This window comes from Somniosus microcephalus, chromosome 1, assembly GCF_052327205.1.
Source record: "Somniosus microcephalus isolate GS21.2 chromosome 1, FLI_Smic_1.0, whole genome shotgun sequence".
In the NCBI taxonomy this organism is placed as follows: domain Eukaryota; kingdom Metazoa; phylum Chordata; class Chondrichthyes; order Squaliformes; family Somniosidae; genus Somniosus; species Somniosus microcephalus.
In genome coordinates this window covers 156,546,477-156,563,425 of record NC_140987.1, presented here as the reverse complement: position 1 = coordinate 156,563,425, position 16,949 = coordinate 156,546,477, and positions in this window count along the sequence as shown.

Here is a 16,949-nt window from a genome sequence, read left to right as displayed (position 1 = left end):
GGGACGGACTTCACTTGGCCAGTGCTGGGACTAGAATCCTGGCGAATTGAATAACTAGGGCTGTAGAGAGGGGGAGGTTTCAAGAGAGCAAAAAATAAAAATGACAGCGGAGAAGGCAATAGAGCAAGGTAGCAGTGGGGGAATTAAAAACCAGTGCGTGTCAGGCAGGGACAGAATATATAAAGATAACGGTAAAGTAGTAAAGGGGGTAAAAGCAGGAATAAATTGTCACAAAACATATTTAAAAGTTCTTTTTCTGAATGCACGCAGCATTCGTAACAAAATAGATGAGTTGACGGTACAAATAACTACACAAGGGTGTGGTCTCGTGTCCATTACGGAGACATGGCTGCAGGGTGACCATGACTGGGAACTAAACATCCAGGGGTATTTGACTATTAGGAAGGACAGACAGGAAGGAAAGGGAGGTGGGGTGGCTGTGTTAATAAAGGATGGAATCACTGCAATAGTGAGAAATGATATTGGGTCAAAGGATCAGAACAGTGAAATGGTTTGGGTGGAGATAAGGAATAATAAGGGGAAAAAGTCACTAGTGGGCGTAGTCTATAGGCCTCCTAACGGTTGCAACTCTATTGTTCGGAGTATAAATCAGGAAATAGTTGGGGCTTGTAATAAGGGAACAGCTATAATCATGGGAGATTTTAACTTTCATATTGACTGGACAAATCAAATTGGGCAGGGCAGCCTTGAGGAAGAGTTCATAGAGTGCATTAGGGACGGGTTCCTTGAGCAGTATGTTACTGAACCAACCAGGGGGCAGGCAATCTTGGATCTGGTCCTGTGTAATGAGGCAGGATTAATACAAAATGTCCTCGTAAAGGATCACCTTGGAATGAGTGACCATAACATGGTTGAATTCCAAATTCAGTTGGAGGGTGAGAGAGTAGGATCTCAAACCAGTGTACTAAGCTTAAATAAAGGAGACTATGAAAGTATGAGAGCAGAGTTGATTAAAGTGGACTGGGAAAATAGATTAAGGTGTAAGACGGTACATGAGCAGTGGTGTACATTCAAGGAGCTATTTCACAACTTTCAAGAAAAATATATTCCACTGAGGAGAAAGGGATGTAAAAGAAAAGACAGCCATCCATGGCTAAGTAAAGTAATAGAGGATAGTATCCGACTGAAAACAAGGGCATATAAAGTAGCCAAATCTAGTGGGAGGATAGAAGATTGGGAAGCATTTAAAAGCCAGCAAAGAATAACTGAAAGATTAATTAAGAAAGGGAAGATAGATTATGAAAGTAAACTAGCAAAAAATATAAAAACAGATAGCAAAAGTTTCCACAGTTATATAAAAAGAAAAAGTGTGGCTAAAGTGAATGTTGGTCCCTTAGAGGACGAGACCGGGAAATTAGTGGTGGGGAACATGTAGTTGGCAGAAACGCTGAACAAATATTTTGTATCAGTATTTACAGTGGAGGACACTAAAAATATCCCAACACTGGACAAACAGGGGGCTATAGGGGGGGAGGAGCTAAACACGATTAAAATCACTAAAGAGATGGTACTCAGTAAGATAATGGGACTTAAGGCGGATAAATCCCCTGGACCTGATGGCTTACATCCTAGGGTCTTGAGAGAAGTAACGGTAGGGATTGCGGATGCATTGTTGGTAATTTTCCAAAACTCCCTGGATTCAGGAAAGGTCCCAGCAGATTGGAAAACTGCAAATGTAACGCCCTTATTTAAAAAGGGAGGTAGACAAAAGGCTGGAAACTATAGACCAGTTAGCCTAACATCTGTGGTTGGTAAAATGTTAGAGTCCATTATTAAGGAAGCAGTAACAGGACATTTGGATAAGCATAATTTAATCGGACAGAGTCAGCATGGTTTTATGAAGGGGAAGTCATGCTTGACAAATTTGCTCGAATTCTTTGTGGATGTAACAAACAGGGTAGATAAAGGGGAACCAGTGGATGTGGTGTATTTGGACTTCCAAAAGGCATTTGATAAGGTGCCACACAAAAGTTTACTGCACAAGATAAAAAGTCACGGGATTGGGGGTAATATACTGGCATGGGTGGAAGATTGGCTATCTAACAGAAAACAGAGAGTTGGGAATAAATGGTTCATTCTCGGGTTGGCAATCAGTGACCAGTGGTGTTCCGCAGGGGTCAGTGCTGGGACCCCAACTCTTTACAATCTATATTAACGATTTGGAGGAGGGGACCAAGTGCAATGTATCCAAGTTTGCCGACGATACAAAGATGGGAGGGAAAGCAGTGAGTGAGGAGGACATAAGAAACCTGCAAAAGGACATAGACAGGCTAAGTGAGTGGGCAGAAATTTGGCAGATGGAATATAATGTTGGAAAGTGTGAGGTTATGCACTTTGGCAGAAAAAATCAAAGAGCAATTTATTATCTAAATGGAGAGAAACTGCAAAGTGCTACAGTACAAAGGGATCTGGGGGTCCTGGTGCATGAAACACAGAAGGTTAGTATGCAGGTACAGCAGGTGATCAGGAAGACCAATGGAATCTTGGCTTTTATTGCAAAGGGGATGGAGTATAAAAGCAGGGAAGTCTTGCTTCAGTTATACAGGGTACTGGTGAGGCCACACCTGGAATATTGCGTACAGTTTTGGTTTCCATATTTAAGAAAAGATATACTTGTTCTCGAGGCAGTTCAGAGAAGGTTCACTCGGTTGATTCCGGAGATGAGGGGGTTGACTTATGAGGAAAGGTTGAGTAGGTTGGGCCTCTACTCATTGGAATTCAGAAGAATGAGAGGCGATCTTATCGAAACTATAAGATTGTGAGGGGGCTTGACCGGGTGGATGCGGGGAGGATGTTTCCACTGATGGGTGAGACTAGAACTAGGGGGCATAATCTTAGAATAAGGGGCTGCCGTTTCAAAACTGAGATGAGGAGAAACTTCTTCACTCAGAGGGTAGTAAATCTATGGAATTTGCTACCTCAGAGAGCTGTGGAAGCTGCGACATTAAATAAATTTAAAACGGAGTTAGACAGTTTCCTAGCTGATAAGGGATTTAAGGGTTATGGGTAGCGGGCAGGGAAGTGGACGTGAGTCTAGGTTCGGCTCAGCCATGATCCTATTGAATGGCGGAGCAGGCCCGAGGGGCCGTATGGCCTACTCCTGCTCCTACTTCTTATGTTCTTATGTTCTTATGATTGGAAAATGATGGTCAGAGCCTCTGCTATTTTCTCGCTTACTTCTCTTAACAGTCTGGGATACATTTCATCTGGGCCTGGGGATTTATCTACTTTCAAAAATGCTAAACCCCTTAATTTCTCTATGTTTATTTCATCTAATATTTCATACACCTCCTCCCTGTTTGCAATGTCTGCATTGTCCCTCTCTTTTGTGAAAACAGACACAAAGGCCCCGATTTTCGGCTTGTGTGGGAAATGGTCGGATTTCCCCGAATGTGGGGTTTCTGACACACATAAAAAAGTGTCAGCCAGCCCCACGCAATTTTCCCTCAATTGACCAATTAATTCCCAGCATGTGGGAAGCCTTGCTAATTGTCTAAATCGAGTCAGAAATCCCCACAGTATGATGTCATCATTCGTGGTGCTTTCAAGGTCCATAGCAAGCACTGCATCCTCTGAAGGCTTCCCAATGAACCATACAGGATGGCAGAGGAGCCTGCAGCAGCTGTGGCCAGTGCCAGACCCCGAGCTGCCTTCAAATTCGACGAAGCTTCACTGCAGGCATTATTGGATGGGGTTAGGGCCCACAGGGAGGTCCTCTTCCCCAGGTCAGGCAGGAAGAGGCCTCCCACTGAGACCAAGGCTGCATGGATGCAGGTGTCAGCAGATGCCAACTCGCTGGGAGTCACCAGAAGAACCTTGGCATTACATCTCTATCTCCTTCCTTTACTCCCCCACAGTACCATCCAGAGCCCCCGTCCTCACTGTGGAGGAGGAAGAGGCTGTGCAGCCAGACTCCTCAGAGGAAGCTCCAACCTCTGAGGGCACAGCGTCAGCAGAAGTAAGCGCACCCAGCACCAGCGCAGACACTCACACCTCGGGGGGTCCTTTGGGACATAGAGTAGTGTTGTCACCTGGTGTTTCACAGCTGACAAGTGAGCCTCAGCAGATTCTGGAGACAGGGACAGCAGTGGAGAGTCCTCGTCGGAGGGCGCAGGGCTCTGCCAGCTCAGCTCAGCTGCGCTGCATCTCGACCCTCTGCCTCTGGGTCCATCCGCAAGAGAAGAGGTGATGGATCTCCATGCACAGATGCAGGAGTCTCTGGCAGGTTTTGTCTCCAGGGTCGCTGCGAGTGTGGAGCGAATGGAGGAGTCCATAGCGACCATGAGCAGAGCCTTTGTGGAGTCATTGGTGCATGAACGCAGCACCATGGAAAGGTTGGCAACCTCCATGGAGGAGATAACTCGCCAGCATACGGAAAACATGGTGAGTGCTCATAAGAGAATGACATCTCTTGAGGAGTGTTGGCCATCTGTTGAACAGAGAAACCAGATCTTCATGGAAGTCCTTCTCAGTAGGACTGCCAGTGCAGAAACGGGTTCCACTGGCCCCCTAAAGCGCAGCAAGGTGCTCTCAAGACACTGCCAAGCGCTGGCCCCTTCTGGCTTGTGCAGCTTCAGGTGAGTGAGCAGCAGCCTGGTGCTCCTGGTAATCATCCTGCTGTTCCTGGTTCTGCTGCTGCCACCTCTGCTGTTGGAGATCCTCTAATGCCAGGAAGGGAAGGCGCCAAAGGTCTCCCATGCTCCTAGCAGATGCCTCGGTTGAGGAGGTCCTGAGTTAGGGTGGTGAGAGGGGCTTCCCAGGAGCTCACACTGAAGAAGTGTGTGAGGCTCCAACTTTCTGCAGCTGCTCCTAAGGCTTCAAATAGTTCCCCCAAGCCTTGATCAACAAGGTCCTGCAGCCTGCAAATGCTGCCTCTTTAAATATCTTCAGCCCTCAGCGACCTGCTGCTGCAAGCAAGCAAGCCAGCTGTTTTCACGCCAGCTCTCATCGGCGGGGTTCTCCGCAGGCGGGTTTCAGGTGGGGAAAGCCCCAAAGTCGCAACGGCACGGGAAAATCCACTTCAACAAGCAGATAATTGCTTGTTAGTGCTCCGACGACCAGTCCCGCCAGCGGCGGGCGGGACTGAAGCGGGGCGCATGAAAACGGCAGTCCGAAAGTCAGACGGGGCGGGGAATCAGGCGGGGGGGTCCCGACCCGCCTTTTCCGTGATTTTCGGACCACGGCCGCATGAAAAGCCGCCCGACAGCTGCCCGAAAATCGGGGCCAAAGTATTCATTAAGAACCATACCTATGTCTTCCGCTTCCACACACAGGCTACCTTTATGGTCCCTAATAGGCCCTACTCATACTTTATTTATCCTCTTGCTCTTAATGTATTTATAAAACATCTTTGGGTTTTCCTTGATTTTACTGGCCAATATTTTTTCATGCCCTCTCTTTGCTTTCCTAATTTCCTTTTAAATTTCACCCCTGCACTTTCTATACTACGTTAGGTTTTCAGCAGTATTGAGCCTTCAGTATCTGTCATAAGCTTCCCTTTTGTTCTATATCCTACCCTGTATGCCCAGGTATATGTACATCCAGGGAGCTCTAGATTTGTTAGTCCCACCCTTTTTCTTTAAGGGAACATACTTGCTCTGAACACTCACTATCTTCTCCTTGAATGCCTCCCACTGTTCTGACACTGATTTACCTTAAAGTTTCTGTCTCCAGTCCACTTTGGCTAAATCACATCTCAGCTTAGTAAAATGAGCTTTTCCCCAATTGAAATCTTTTATTCCTGGTCTATCCTTGTCTTTTTCCATAACTACCCTAAATCTAACTGAATTATGATCACTACCACCAATATGCTCTCCCAGTGATACCCTATCTACCTGCCCAGCTTCATTCCCTAAAACTAGGTCCAGAACCACCCCCTCTCTTTTTGGGCTTGCGACATACTGGCTAAAAAACTTTCCTGAATCCATTTTAAGAATTCTGCTCCCTCGATACCTTTCACACAAATTTTATCTCAGTTAATATTAGGGAAGTTGAAATCCCCTACTATTACTGCTCTATTTTTGCACGTCTCAGAAATTTGCCTACATATTTGCTCTTCTATCTCCCTCTGACTGTTTGGGGGTCTATAGTACACTCTAAGCAGTATGATTGCCCCTTTTTTGTTTTTCAGTTCAACCCATATGTCCTCATTGGATGATCCTTCTAAGATATCATTCCTCCTCACAGCTGTAATTGTTTCTTTAATCAATATTGCAACCCCCCCGCCCACCTTTTTTATCCCCCATCTATCTTGTCTGAAAACCCTGTAACCAGAAATGTTGAGCTGCCATTCCTGTCTTTCTTTCAGCCATGTCTCAGTAATAGCTATAGGGGGCTAAATGCAGTTGATTTGCACCTCCTGTTAGGGCCCTAAGAGGGCGCTAATTGGGCGCAAATCAACTAGCGCCTGGGCGCGGCGCTGCTAACGCCTCCCGTGAAATTCGGCTCACGCCCTGGCTGTAATATTGGGTGGCGCCCCCCGACTGTGGGGTCAGGGGGGCCTACCTGCAGCCGGGGCGGTGCTAGTTAAAGGGGAGGTGGCGGGCGGCCATTTTTGTTGATGGCCATCTGCCAGCACCTGCCTCCGTTGCTATCCCCGGCCCCTGTGAAGCACCCCAATGGGGTGCCGGCTGCTCTCCGTGAGCCCGGCACTCCTCTTGAGTGCCGAGCTCATTTGCTGGCACTCCCAACCCCTGGTGGCCCAGCTGGGCGCCGGGTCACACTGTGTCAAGCTCCTCCCCTTTAATAAGGGGAGGAAGGCCTGCAGTACCGCAGTGCGACATGCCGCAGAGCGTGGCGCTGCGGCATGTAGTGCCACGATATTGGCTCGCAGTGCCCCAAGGGGGACGCGGCACGCAGCACGCTTCCAATAGCGCTCCTCCTCCCTCTCGGGGCGCTACCTGAGAAAATCGGCTGCTGGGGCGCTAACTCTTTCAAGGTACTAAAATTAGTGCCCCGGCGAAGGTAGCACTACCCCATTATATCATACTCCCACATGTCTATCTGTGCCCTTAGCACATCTGCTTTATTCCCTAGACTCCTTGCGTTGAAGTATATACCATTTAGCACAGCCAAACTCCCTTGTTGTCTATTTTCTAACTTTTGTTTCCTGTGCCTTCCAAACTCGCTTACTAATTTTCTGCCTTCCATTTCCTGCTTTGATTCTCTCCCTTCTGAATCTACTCTGAGGTTCCCATCCCCCTGCCAAACTATTTTAAACCCTCCCCAACAGCACAAGCAACCCCCCCACCCCTACGAGGACATTGGTCCTGGTCATGTTGAAGACCCTCCTGCAATGGTAGATTCATGAGTTGTCCCCATTGCAGAGTAAATTTAGGCAGCATACAGCAAACCATGAGCATATGGTCCGCTGTCAAAATCAAAAAGATTGACAGCGGGTCGGTATCCCAAGTGTTGGGTCTGTCATTCCTGAACAGACCCGACACAAGTGTCACCTCATTGGAACAACCTCTCTTACCATTAACAGACCACTTCTGTCATCTCAACCTCACATGCCATCTATTGCATCAGCATCAGTTCCCTTGAAAAAATCTCACCTTGGTCCTCAGAGACCCACCACGATCAGCCCCAATATCAGCATCACCGGGCACACCAGCAGCACCAATAACAACACCAACCTTCTCCGCAATCAACTGATGCTGCACAGGACACAGGACATCATCACCCATGCACCGGGACACCAGAGATGGCCTCACCATGTCCAGATTTACTTCACTTGACGTTGTACACCTTGGCTGCCACATGATGCACCAGGTTGGCACCACCCCACACCAGCACCATAAAGCATCCCTACAATGTCCAAGCCATTTCTTTCATACTCATCGCCATTGCAAGTGTCTTAGTGAGTTCCAGTGAATGGTGTTATGTCTCACCATTCACTGCAACTCACTAAGACACTTCCAAAGTTACACACAAATCTGTCCAAGAACGCAAAGTGTTGAAAATAAAGATTTTAATGTCTGACATTGCATTACCAGCAACTTCACATGAACATTGGCTAAACCACCCAAGTGCCTACCCTTGTGTGTTGTTAGTTGGTATGCTTGCAGTAGGATGAGGGTGAGTGTGAGGTGTAGCTAGTGAGATGGGGAAGTGATAATGTAGATAGAGAGGGATGGGTGGAGGTGCAAGGTAAGTTGGTGTGAGTAAAGATGTGCAGGAGTAGGGTAGGGAAGGCAGAGTGATGAGGATGTGATGAGTGGCACAGCAGGATTAGGTTGAGTGTGGCTTTGCGTAATGTTTCGTGATCTACTGAAATAATTGAAAGGCTTGTGCGACTGCAGGCTAGTCCTCCTGACGACATCCCTGCTTGTGCCCTCCAATGCAATGTGTAACCAGACTGCATTGGTCTCCTGGGGAGTGTTGAGTCTGTATGTCCCAGTTAGGTTTAGGATCAATCACTGGACACAGACAACAAGAATAACTTTTAACAGGTCTTTACTATTCGAAGGTCAGGGCTGAACTGCCCAGCAAATCCTTGCACAACACTTATATACCGGTGTGGTCACCACCGGTATTACAGTATTCCAGGATACAGCAGCCAAGAGAAAGTAGTACATCTCTTAAGGTAGTTCTCTTAAGGTGGAACAGGTTACATACACCACAATCCTCCCTTTTTAGCTTAACAGTTATATCCCCATTTAACATAACATAATAACATATATATATACAACTTCATGCAAAACAGTTCAAAGGTTCAGTCTCTGAGGAGGCCTCTTGATTCGAGTTGCATAACGCCTTTCAGGGGTCTCTGATTCTCGTTGCTGGGGTGACTCATCTAGTTGGTCTCTTATGGATTGGACATCATCATCATCAGGTACATTCACTTCTGAGGTAGATGCTTCAGGTTCACTAACTTCTTTCACGGTTGTCTCTGCCGTAACTATGGGTTCGACCCTTGTTCTCGATTCTACCAGTTGGTCAGCATGACGCCGTATTACATTTTCACCAATATCTACCGTGTACATCAGGGGTCCTTGTCTGGCCCGAATTGTTCCAGATTGCCATTTCTCATTTTTATAGTCCTGGGCTAACACTGGTTGTCCTATTTCGAAACTCCGAGTGGTCTTGTTATTTATATGCTGGAACTGTTTGTTTTCAACTTCCCTCCGCACATTTGGTTTTAACAAGTCCAACCTGGACCGCAACCTCCTGTTGTAGAACATCATGGCAGGACTTTGGTTTGTCACTGCATGAGTGGCGTTTCGATATGCCAGTAGGAATTTGTCCACCTTGTGTTGTAGTGGAATCTGATCTTCGCTCATGGCCTTTATTGCTTTTTTAAACGTTTGTACAAATCTCTCAGCCAACCCGTTTGTAGCCGGATGATATGGGGCAGAGGTAAAATGTTTCACCCCATTCTTCTTCATAAATCCCTGGAATTCTTCTGACACGAACTGCGGTCCGTTGTCTGAACATATTTGTTCTGGCAATCCATTTCTCGCAAATATCGTTCTTAACACCGCGATCGTCTTTTCCGAGGTAGCGGTAGTCATCTTAATCACTTCTGGCCATTTAGAATGTGCGTCCACCGCAATTAAAAACATGGAGTCCATGAATGGACCAGCAAAGTCAATATGTACACGTTGCCATGGGGTTGAAGGCCATTCCCATGGATGCAGCGGTGCAATCGGAGGTGCATTTTACACTTTTTGGCACCCTGAGCAGCTTTTCGTCAGCTCCTCTATCTGTTGGTCGATACCCGGCCACCACACATAAGCGCTAGCAAGGCTTTTCATCTTGACTCCCCCCAGATGACCTTCATGCAGTTCCTTTAGAACTCTCTCTCTTAACTTAGGAGGAATAATCACCCTTGTTCCATACATCAATGTTCCTTGACAGACGGACAGCTGTTCTCGTCTTGCTGAGAATGCCGGTAACAGTGGATCACTATGTGCTGGCCATCCCTTCACTGTCACTTCGTAGACCCTGGACAGTGTCGGGTCGTTCTTGGTTTCTCTTTCAATACTTGCATTGGTGACTGGTAAACATTCGATGATGGTCGAGTGAAATAACTCAACAGGGTCAACCGTCGGTGCCTCCTCCTCTGTAGGTAGTGGCAGGCGCGACAGCCCATCAGCATTACCATGCTGCTTTGTACCTTTGAATTCTATCTGATATTGATGTGCCCCTAGGAAAAGGGACCATCTCTGGAGTCTCTGTGCTGTCATCACCGAAACACCCTTCTTAGGGTTAAAAATGGATACCAACGGCTGGTGGTCTGTCAGAAGCGTAAACTTTTGGCCCTGCAGGTAATGATTAAACTTCTTTACTCTCCACACAAGGCTGAGAGCCTCCCTATCTATCTGAGCATAATTGCGCTCAGCGGAGGTCAATGATCTGGATGCGAACGCAACTGGCCTCTCCTGGCCATTTGGCAACTTGTGTGAGAGTACTGCCCCAATAACATATGGAGAAGCATCACAAGCCAAACGAATAGGCAGCGTTGGGTTGAAGTGAGCCAACACTTCCTCTGAGGTGATCAATGCCTTGCTTTCGCGAAAGGCCCTCTTACAGTCCTCACTCCACTTCCATGGTACTCCCTTCTGCAAAAGAGCATTCAGCGGGTGCAGCACCGTGGATAAATTTGGCAGAAACTTATGGTAATATTTAATCAACCCTAGAAACGACCTCAATTGGGATACATTATCCGGAGCGGGAGCCTTCACAACAGCTTCAATCTTGTCAGGAGACTTATGAAGCCCCTCCTGGTCAATGACATGACCACAGTACGAGATCCGCTTCTGAAAGAATTCACATTTCTGGCGATTAACTCGAAGACCATATTCTTTCACTCTGGTGAGCACCAGTTCCAAGTTTGCAAGGTGTTCCTCGTCATCATCTCTGGTAATCAGAATATCGTCCAGGTAACATTGTGTACCTGGAATTCCCTGTAATACCTGCTCCATGGCCCTCTGCCAAATTGCTGGAGCCGATGCCACTCCAAAAACCAGTCTATTATACCGGTACAAGCCTCTATGCGTGTTGATCGTGAGATACTGGCGTGACTCTTCCTCAACTTCCATCTGTAAGTACGCCTGCGCCAGGTCTATCTTGGTGAAGTGTTTCCCGCCAGACAATGAAGCGAAGATATCCTCAATCCGTGGAAGCGGATACTGCACCGTGTGAAGCACCGGATTAACAATGATCTTGAAATCACCACAGATGCGAACCTTCCCCGGTTCCCCCGGCTTGTTGCTCGATGAACGCTTCATGACTGGGACAATGGGCGTGGCCCACTCACTCCAGTCTACCTTAGACAGTACTCCTGAACGTTCTAGCCCTTCCAGCTCAGCTTCCACAGCAGGTCGTATTGCATAAGGTATCGGTCTGGCTTTCAAAAATTTCGGGTTTGCATGTTCTTCAATCTTGATGTTTGCCGTAATTCCTCTCAGTGTTCCCAGTCCTTGTTGGAACACCTCTTTAGCATCATCCAATATTCTGGACAATCGTTTAGGTTTGACATCTTTTGTACCGGAATCTACCATTAGTGCTTTTAAGGAATGCCAGTCCATATTTATTTTCCTAATCCACTCCCGTCCCAGTAGTGGTGGACCTCCCTCAGGTAGCACATATAAGTCCATTCCTCGGCTTTCTTTGCCCTTGTGGACCACCTTTACCTCTATCTTCCCGATGGGGTATACTCTTTGCCCTGTGTATGTTTTCAATACAATCTCCGTATCCCGTAGGGGAATATGTGGGAATAACCTTTTGTAATCTTTCTTATTCATGACCGTCAATGCCGATCCAGTGTCCAATTCCATCTTCACTTGGACTCCTGCTATCTGAAGTGTGACCCAAATTGTTTGGAGGTCTGCTTCCTTACCTACATTGTGTACTCTTAGACTACCCAGTTCATTACTGCTGGCGTCTGAATCTGACTTCTGTTCGTTTGAACTGTTCTCTGTCACCTTGTGTACCTTTTTGTACTTTTCCTGCGGTGACTTTTTGTTGCTGGTCTTCTTTCCTGACCGGCATACTTTAGCTATGTGACCAAGCCTGCCACATTTTCTGCATTCCTGATTTTTGAACCAGCACTGGTTCTGATCGTGTGTTGTCTTTCCACAATGATAACATTTAACTGTACTCAAGACCATTTGATTGGTACAGAGTTCCGGTGACCGTAGTTGCATTTCCGCAGTGCCTCTTGCTGCGGCTTCTTGCGATGCTGCAATAGTGACAGCTTTATCAAGCGTAAGATCATTCTCTTCAAGCAGTCGCTTTTGTGTCCCTTCTTTTAACAATCCACACACAAATTTATCTCTCAGCGCATCTGCTAGCCCTGTCCCAAACTGACAGTACTTCGATAGCTTACGTAGTTCAATTAAAAATTCAGCGTTGCTTTCGTCTTTCAACTGCATTCTTCTGTAAAATTTAAATCGTTCCGCTATCATCAGCAGCGTGGGGTTTAAATGATTTTTCAGGACAGTAACAATATTCGCGAAGGTCTGATCCGCCAGTTTAATTGGTGATAGAAGGTGCTTCAATAGCCCGTATGTCTTCGCCCCCATTGAGCTTAATAAGGTTAATGCTTTCTCATCATCTGGTACCTTATTTGCTTTACAATAAACTTCCATGCGTTCTACATACGTGGTCCAATCTTCAACATCACTATCAAAGGTATTAATGCTCCCATGTTTAGGCATCCTTGCAAGTTTAAAATTTTTTTTTTTTTTTTTTAAATGGCGGCTTCCCGCGCTTGTCTTCTTCCCCCGCCTACTAAAATGGCGGCTTCCCGCGCTTGGCGGTCTTTCCCACGCTCGTCTTCTTCCCCCGCCGACTACAATGGCGGATTCCCGCGTTTGCCTTCTTCCCCCGCTGGCTGCAATGGCGATTGCCTTGCTGCTGCCGTTCTCGCCTCCCCAGCAGTTCTCACTCCCCGACGCTGCTTTGCCTTGCAGCCCCACTTGCAGCCCGGTCCTTTACACCGTCTGCGTTTGAATTCTCCGTGGCTCTCGTGCCTTAAGCTTCTCAACTCCCCGACGCTGTTCTGCCTCGCAGCCCCGCTCGCAGCCCGGTCCTGTACACCGGCTGCGTTTGAGTTCTCCGCGGCTCTCGAGCCTTAAGCTGCCCCAGTCGCTGCGCCTCTCGGCCTCGATTGCAGCCCGGCCCTTTCTACCGGCCGTGGTTGAGCTCTCCGCCCTTATTCCTCCGTTTTCCCTCCCCTACTCCACAGTCAACGCGGCCGACTTTCTGCTCGTGTCACTGATCGGCTTACCCACCACTGTGGTAGAAGGGATGAACACTGCCTGTCGCTGATGGAGGGCTTCGTGGTCAGAATTCTTTTTCTTTTTAACCCGGGTTCTCGATGCCTCCCGTGCGATGGTGCTCAGCAGGATGATGAGGGCGGATGCCTCTTCTCGACGCCCGTTTTGAGGACGAAGCTGCCTTGGATGTAAATTTGCCGCAGGGTAAGATCGGACTCGTCGCCACTGTTGAGTCTGTATGTCCCAGTTAGGTTTAGGATCAATCACTGGACACAGACAACAAGAATAACTTTTAACAGGTCTTTACTATTCGAAGGTCAGGGCTGAACTGCCCAGCAAATCCTTGCACAACACTTATATACCGGTGTGGTCACCACCGGTATTACAGTATTACAGTATACAGCAGCCAAGAGAAAGTAGTACATCTCTTAAGGTAGTTCTCTTAAGGTGGAACAGGTTACATACACCACAGGGAGGTCTCTTCTGCCCATTGGAAGGGAACAGGACCTCCTTGCGTGCTGTGACTCCTTCCATAAGCATATGAAGGGAGTCATGGGAAAGCCTGGGTGCAGCAATATACTTTTGTGCAGTGCTTGTCAGTGTTTGCAGCACCTCAGTGCTGTAGAACACTGACAGCAGAACTGTCAAAATCAATTTGGACATGGTCCCTTTAAGGAAACCAGCTGATGACACATCATCAAATTGCGTCATCAGACCCGCTTCCTTTTAATTGGCTGGGAACCTCACTGGGTTGACTTAACAAGCCCAATCAACGTAAAATCACTTGGAGGGTGTGAGCTGGAGCAGGCAGCGGGCTGGGACCACGCTATCGACCCCGGCCATCTCCGACCCGCCTCGGTCGACAAAATCGCAGCCTCTCTGTGGGCTGTATTGTAGGAAACCCCTTTATCTGTCCAAGAATTGTTGTTTGCGAGTGCCAGCGGCCTGCTTGATGAGGGCTCTAGTTGACCCATGGATCTGAATGTAGCAGAGTTCTGCAACTGAGTGTGTGTTTCTAAGAAGTGACATAAGCCAAACGAGCAGGGGATAACCTTTGCCTCCAAGCAGCCACCTTTAACTTACTCTGTGCGGGGGAATGGGCGATTAATGCAATGCATAATGGCAGCTGCCAGAAAGTGGATGCAGACCTGCATGAAGACAATCACATTGTGTGAAGGAGCCCACAGGGTGATACAGATGCAATCAATGATACTCTGGGCTTGGGGGAATCCTGTAATATATGTGAACCCCAATATCCTATCCTGCTACTTCATATTTCCAAGTGGAATGTGGTGCCAACAAGGAATCAAGTACCTGTTTAATAGAAACATGGACTTGAGACTGACTGATGTTGCTGATATCCCCTGTAGCAACCTGGAAGAAGCCAAGAGCAAAGAAGTTCAGGGTTGCAGTGACCTTGACTGAAACGAGCAATGCTGTGCCAGCTTTAACAGTTGGCTGCAGGTCTTCTTGCAGGGAAGGACACAGCTCTGTCACTGCCACCCTGGATAATCAATGCCTACTTATACATTGTTCCTCAGAAAAATGCAGGTATGTTTTTCTGGGCCTATAAACTCTGTTGGGAGCTGAAGGATTTCTCTGAGCACACCTGGTGGTTTATCGACCAGCTGTGGCTCTGTTTTCTCTTTCCTCCTGCTGCTCCTCCTCCAAGAGAGAGACTCCTCGAAGGATCTCCACCAACAAACAGGTGCAATGCCAGAAACCACGTGACAGTTCAGAGTCTACAACAGTGACTACAATAACTTTCAAATCCTTTAATGTTAAAAAACTAAGAAGCTACTACAAGAAAAAAATGTCCCAGAAACTCTATACAGCTTTATTTCAGTGACAGGCGACTGGAAGCTCCGGGTCCCCCTTACAGACTGAACGGAGATGTTCCACAAGGCGGTCACCCAATCTACGTTTGGTCTCCCCAAAGTAGAGGAGACCACATCGTGAGCAGCGAATACAGTATACTAAATCCGAAAGGGGGACCCGGAGCTTCCAGTCGCCTGTCACTTTAATTCTGCACTCCACTCGCACTCAAACCTCACCGTCCTAGGCCTCTTACATTGTTCCACTGAAGCTCAATGTAAGCTCGAGGAACAGCACCTCATCTTTTGATTAGGCGCCTTCTGGGCTCAACATAGAGTTCAACAATTTCAGAGCACAACCTCAGCCCCTATTTTATTTTCATGCTTTTTTTGTTTTGTTTGTGTTTTCTTTTCTTCTCTCCCACATGGCAGCTGTCTTTCATTCTGCCACCGCAATTTACACTTCATCTAGAGCCAACTTTTGTTTCTTAACCTGTCCCATTACCATCTCCTCTTGCCTTGAAAATCTGTTAATGTCTCTTAATGTCTCATAATGTCTCTTAACCTCTCCTGTCTTCTATCCTATCACAGACCTTCCCTTTTGTTCTTTCATCCCCTCCCCCCTTTCCCAGCCTCTACACTTGCTTAAAAATCTGTTCCATTTCCTGCTTTTTTCCAGTTCTGATGAAAGGTCATCGACCTGAAACGTTAACTCTGTTTCTCTCTTCACAGACGCTGCCTGACCTGCTGAGTATCTCCAGCATTTTCTGTTTTTATTTTACCTCAAAATAACGTTTGAATTGGCTGCCTCAGGACTTCTACTGCCCATGGTTAGTGGATGGCACCAGGAAATGGCTTTAGTCAGAAGTAAGGTCAGAAAATGGTGCCAACATCATTATAACATAATTTGACCCTGGTTTCAATATATTCAGGAGGCTCCTGCCTGTTTCAGATGGGAGCTCTGGCCACCGGTAAATATATCCCCAGGAAAATCAGTTAAATCTTAAAAGCAGGAGGCACAAATCAACCAAATTTAGCCCCCCAAAGGTGAAGTGCAGTGTATGCACACTCCTAGATGAACCTTCAAATGCAATGTGGCCACGGCTCCTTTAAATATCCCGGCTGAAGACCCGCACCATTTAATAGGGCCGGGTAGCGCGCAGGGCTGTCTTAATAGGCGCCATTAACGGAAAGTCGATCTCAGGAGCGGGACGAAATCCACACCCGAGCCGCCCATGTACAGAAAATTCCAGCCTTTGTTTTCTGCCTGCTATTGCTCCATTTTTGAGTGCAAACAGAATGGTAAATAGCACCCAATATTAATCTGCTGACACCTTAAGTATGTTTAGAAAAAATATGAGTGCTCAGCATCAGGAAAACTAACTTGGGCAAGTTTCTGAGGTCAACAGTACAAGAGATTGCTTTAACATCTGAAGGTACTGGACCATTCTGTTCAAGTGGATTTATTGGCCAATTGAAAATTAAATTTTAGGTGGTAAATCAAAGTTGAATGGAATTACCATATATTTGCATTTTGAAATATATTTTGATTGTGACAGGGGTTATGCTTAAATAAATAACAAAAGGGCAGGGCAGCGTACAACCATCGGGTACCATATTCCATTGATAATTTGCACGTTATCTGTTGGAGTTATTAAGAATCAGTTAAACTGAGATTTAAAAACTCCATAAATTATGAAAGTGTCTAATGAATAAATCATACTGCTAGGCATGAGAACTTACTTTTTATTTTGGGAATCATTTAACTGATTGACAATGGCTGAGGAATGGTAAGATATTGCTACAACTGATGCATTATAAATATTTTCTTCAGTAACAAAAGCATATACAAACTATATATAAAACTTTTCTTAAAACTACAGTAAGG